This window comes from Mus caroli, chromosome 18 (genome assembly GCF_900094665.2).
Source record: "Mus caroli chromosome 18, CAROLI_EIJ_v1.1, whole genome shotgun sequence".
NCBI classification, from domain to species: Eukaryota; Metazoa; Chordata; class Mammalia; order Rodentia; family Muridae; genus Mus; species Mus caroli.
The window spans coordinates 55416510-55422607 of NC_034587.1; positions in this window are offsets into that span (position 1 = coordinate 55416510).

The following is a 6098-nucleotide window of genomic DNA, read 5'->3' on the forward strand; positions in this document are numbered from 1 at the left end:
GGTGGATCCATAGTTCAGATGGATTCTCTGATAGCACCAAGATTGTTCCTGTCAACTTCTCAGGAAGGGAGCCATGGATACTGAGTGCTGGGCTAACTTCAAAGGTTCTGCCAATCCCCTGTCAAAGAGTTCCAATCACAAATGGCATTTGCCGCAGGTGGCACACCCACCTACACTTGAGCAACAGTACAGTGACGAAGAATTGCACACAAGTAACAGGCTGAAGTAGCAAAAGGAAGGCAGAATAATGATTGAGTAGAGGTGTAGCCAAGCTTCCTGAAGGTGGGCAATTTCAAGATCTTAAGACAAATTTTGTAGACAATAGGATTTTCCAGTTTAGGAAAGAGTTTATAAGTTGGATTTCATTTTTTTCCTTCCCATTCCAGGAGTCTATTTATTGAAAAATGAACCAGACTCCACGCTAGACAGAAACATCCTGATGCAATACATAGAAATGACGAAATTCAAAACGTAATAAATTATAAACACTTTCTGTCCTCAAAGGATGATCGTGGAGAAGTGAATGTACTAAAATAGAAATGTGTCTCTGAAAGCAAATTCTTTGAAAAGAAAATATGACAGCTAGGAATAGCAGAGCAGGTCAGAATTACAGCTGCCTTAGACTCAGTGACAGATGAGTATACTACACAGAGACAAAAGAACAGGAGACATTTAAAAAGAGTGTATGGGAATGTGTCACAGAAAGATATGAACACTTAATCAACTCCTTTATTTTCTGATCTTAAACCAGTCACCTGCTTGTATCTTTATGCACATAAATTACTTTTCTTCCACTGTGATAAAATAGCCCTGAGAGATTACTCACTTGCAGACCTCCTCTGGGGACTAGCTAGCTCCTCCCCCAGTGCTGTACCCAATGAACACAAACACAGAGGTTCTAAGTTGCATTTATAGACACCATCTTATTCTAGCTTCACTGAACAGTGCCTGTGTGCCTGCCCCTTCTCATTCCTTCTCTGCCCTTAGACAGGGTTCCAGGATCCAAAAGGAGCAGGAGTCTGCACATATTGTTTGATCTTTTAACTGGTTTAATGACTGTGAAATAGAACACTGTGTGCATTTTATTTGTGCCTTCCTGACTTCTCAATGCACACACTTGTGTGCTTCTTGGACATTTATCTTTCTTCTGTCAAGTAATCTTTCATCCTCTTTCAACAGTATCCATTGTCTCTTACTGCTGGATTGCAGGAGTTAGCCATACATATACTCTGATTTTCTCTGGGTATGGCATGCTTTTTGCTGAGGGAGGTTTGTTCCGTTGCAATGTACTGTAATACTAAATTCTGTGCCTGAAGGTCTAGGTTTATGAGTGAATTCTCACAAATTTCAAGCTTTTGTTGTGCAAACCTTGTTCCTTAATTTAAAACTATTGGTTAAATAAAAATGCCTTACAGACAGTTACTGCAGGAATTAGAGGTAAGTGGGTTTTTGAGTTACCTGATTGGGGTGGAGAAGGAAGAGGAGACCGAGAGACCACAAGGCAAGGGAAGATAGCACTGAGGGGACTGAGACAGGCTAACCCCATGACAGGCTTCAAACTTGCAGGGCAGGAGTCTAGGCCTAAATTTCTGTTTCCCAGAACTGGACAAGTCCGGGCTAGTCAGTTACTGGGAAAAGCACAGGTGTGGGCAGCCAATCAGAAGCTGCGATGCCACCTGGTCTGAGACAAGAGCAGTGCATCAGCAACAGTTTCCAGGCTCCCCAGACCAGCAAAGGCCTAGCCAATCCCAAAGATCCCCACACCCCTAGAAATCAAGCCAGCCAATCACGATAAAGGTCATTTGCCCCTCCCAAGAATTCCCCTAAAGTGCTTTAAATTGGGCCTGCAAGCTCACGTGAGTGTCTCCATCTTGGTAAGTGGTAGACTCCAGCATGCTGAACTTCTGCAAAATAAAACACTCTTTGCTTTTGCATATTATTTGAGCACAGGGTATCATTCTTCAGCGAATCACCGACCCTTACAGCAGCACCATGAGAGGAGAGGTACCATTAACATAGGGGCAGGAGAAACAACAAGTGTTTGGGGTACACAGCTGGGGAGGTAGTAGCTAAGCAAGTACTTAGAAAATTAGATTAGGGGTTACCCCCTTGTAATTGTCAAAGCCAAATAAAATAACCATTGTGCAAGTCTCTTTTATTTATAAGCTAGTTGGCGATAAGCTTAACTAGGTTGTAACACACTTTCTGTAGTAGTTTCTCTTTGAGGAGCATGACTATGAAGTACAAAAGATTGTTGTGCTTTGTGCGCATTCCCAGGTGTTCATTCCCATGCCTCTATCACAGGTCTCTTTGGTTCTCCATCTGCTCTTGTGCCTCCCACCAGGTCTGATTCATTGGCCAAGCGATTCATCAGTGGCTCTGAATGTGTATTTCATAATCTCAGTACAGGAAGCCTTGCATATTGGGAGGAATACCTGTCGGTTCCTATTTCTTACAGAAAGATGCTGAGCCAATAAATTTGTAAACAATGTCACATGTTTCCCATCAACTGATAATAATGCACCCCTTTGGGACCTTAGGGAGGGATACTGATGAGACAGTAGTGGGTGACATGAGTGTCTAGAATACCTACTCATAGGCTACGTATGTTGTCTAATTTTCTCTGTGCTTGGTGTCAAGCATACCATTTCTAATTTTTTTTTTATCGACATCTTCAGGCCTGTTCAACTTCATGTCTTCTTAGTGTATCTGATGATGAAATCATCTCAGGATGGCCATTTGGCGGCCTATGAACACACTATACACACTCTCTGAAGACTGATGTGTTAAGCCTGCCGTAGATTTAATGCTGTCTTTTAGCATCACTGACTCCCAGATGGTCCATCTGATCTAGCAATACCACTCTTGGTTAAATACTGAAGAGATTAAAATCACACAGAGAGATCTGTACATCTATGACTATTGCTACACTATTCACAATAGCCTGAGCTATGGAACCAACCTGGATTTCTACCAAAAGATAAGTTAATAAAGAAGACTACACACACACAAACACACATACACACACACACACAATGGGATTTTATTTAGCTATTAAAAATTAAGTAGTGACATCTGTAAGAAAAAACATGGAACGTTCCATCATTATGTTAAGAGAAACGCACCATGCTCTGAAAGGCAATGAAGTATTTTCTCTTATTTGTGAAATCTAGAGTTAAGTATATATATACAAGTGTGTGTGTGTGTGTCTGTGTCTGTGTGTGTGTCTCTGTGTGTGTCTGTGTGTGTCTCTGTGTGTGTGTGTCTGTGTATGTGTCTGTGTGTGTGTGTGTGTGTCTCTGTGTGTGTGTGTCTGTGTATGTGTGTGTGTCTCTGTGTGTGTATGTGTGTGTGTGTGTGTGTGTGTGTAGCGATGAGAATACCAAAGAGACTATGGAGGAGATTCTAGTCTAAAGGATGGGGAGAACAATAGAGAAGAATGACAGATGGAATGTGAAAGAGTCGAGCTTGGAAACTGTCACTTAATTCCTTTATTCTTATAATTAACTTGCTCCACATTTTTTTTCAAATACTTAATATAGCTGCCATGACACTCATTTCCACTAACATGATCCTGGTCACCACTGGTAAAAGTCTGAGTGATGCTAGGGCTGCTGGTGTGCCATAGGAATTAGGAATTGGTAGCGGCGTTTATTATCAGCCTGTCGGTGGCTCACCTCATTCCAAACCTCCACTGCATGAACAACTGGCATGCAGAACTCTTACCAGGAAGCACTGCTTGACATTCAGACTACTTCTCTCTTGTGAATTCCAGGGGCAGGTGGAAAATTATTCCACACGGCCTCACCAATGACCCAAACTGCCCTTACACATGTTAACCCCTGCTCTCTACTTTAGATAATTTCTACTAGTTTTATACCATGTCATTGATTATTTTTCTGCAGCCTGTGACCTTATGTTCAGACTACTCAGGGGCATTTCATTCCTGACATGGGATGTTGAGCTTTAAAAATCTAGGTTTTTGTTGCTTTTATCATTCCTGTTTCTTTCTTGTAGATATTCCTTCCAATCTCCTACCTTTATTTGTAACTTCTTTAAAGTTCTGCTCTCGTAAATTCATCACCTGCATTCCTGTGTACTAGAAGATACTGACCAGTGCTGCATGCAAAGAAATGAAATGTGGTAACAGACTTAAACAAAGCCATACGAGTAAAATGATATCACCGCTTATGATGAATTAGCAACAGGAAAGAGATGAGGCTGGTGGATTGAGCTGGGCCAGGGGTGCTGACATGGATACAAAGTCTTGGGATTTGGAGCACAATGTCTCATTGATAGTTTAGGGAGAGGAGAAACAGGAGAACATTAAATTATAACTTACATACTCTGTGAAGAAAATGGAATCGCTATTTGATTGGCTGTAACAGGGGAGGCAAATGTTTTTGAAGAGTTAAAAATCAAGAGTTCTGCCTGTCATGTTCAATGTGAGCTATCCACTCAGTTCCCAACGCATGATATTTAAAAATACTTTCCCATTGAGTTGGCGATCAAGACTGGGGACATGCATGATACAGTTTGAAGTCAAGGTGTATGGATGATAAAGGAAGGGGTCTTAAGAATACATGTGAGCCTTTGTGCAGGTATACAGTTAGAGCAGTAGTTCTCAACCTGTGGGTCATGACCCCTTCAGGGTTGCCTATCAGATATTTACATTATGATTCACAACAGTAGCAAAATTACAGCTATAAGGCTGTAATGAAATAATTTTTTTTTAAAAAAAATTGTGGTTGGGGTCAGCCACAACATGAGTATCTGCTTTAAAGGGTCGAAGCACTAGGAAGATTGAGAACTACTGGGTTAGAGTTTGGTGCAATAAAGGGCACAATCAAAAAGTACTGAAACCTAAGAGTGTGGTACCTAAGAAATGGAGTGGAGATTATGGCTCCAAAGAAAAGAGTAATCAGTGTCAGTGTTGCTGATTAACAGGAAAAGCAAGAATCAATCATTCAACCTGTTAATCCACTGAGGGATTCCTTTCTGAAGCATATTAACATATTAATCAACACTGTATAATCAAATTTCTTGAGTGGCTCAGAATTTGAATTCTGAAAGTGCTTAGCTTCTAATTAGCTGTGTTCCTGAGAACCCTATTTAAGATCAGTGTGAGCATTTATCCGTAATAGTGATTTTTATCAGTTAGGATAATTGTATGCTATGTGTCACTTGATGTCCACTTGGGAGTCCCTATCCACTGGCTCCTTCCAATATCATCTATTTAAACGGATCCAATTTCTACTCTAACGATAGATTGTTGAGAAGGGTTCATCGGTGAAATGGACATTCGTGTTCTTTTTCTACTATAGTGAGGAACTGCTTGCCACAACTACACCTGACGGAATGAGAATGTACCAAGCAGACACTGTGTTATTTATGTTATTTGATACGCTATTGATACAGAAACAGGATGGCTATGGTAGGCTGCCAAAAGCCAGAGTCAACACATAGATATAAAAATTGCTTTCCCTTAAAAAATTATATATTTTATAAATGCATTTTATGCAATTTTTAAAATAAATGTACTTAAAGTTTCCTGAACAAACTGAACCATCAGTTCCAAATAGCAGTTGTAGCTGAAAAAAACTTGTCTAACAAAACCAAAAACATTATTGTATAAGAATATCTAATTTCGGGCTGGTGAGATGGCTCAGTGGGTAAGAGCACCGGACTGCTCTTCCGAAGGTCCGAAGTTCAAATCCCAGCAACCACATGGTGGCTTACAACCATCTGTAATGAGATCTGACACCCTCTTCTGGTGTGTCTGAAGACAGCTACAGTGTACTTACATATAATAAAAATAAATAAATCTTAAAAAAAAAGAATATCTAATTTCATGCTTATATCCATGAGCCCGTCATCTCTGGGATCTGACGTCAAAGATCTTGCTCTAATTCTTGTGAATTGCTACATCTTATAGTCGTTTCATTGCGAAGGTGATGCTCTGTACTTACTTTAACGAGGGGTGTGGGGAGGGGGAGAACCTTAAGTTTCAGTAAGTTTCGATTTTGCTCTTCAATTCCCAGTGCAAGCCTTCTCAGAAAACTAGCGCGAGATCAAGAAGGACCAGGTCTCGATCGCGG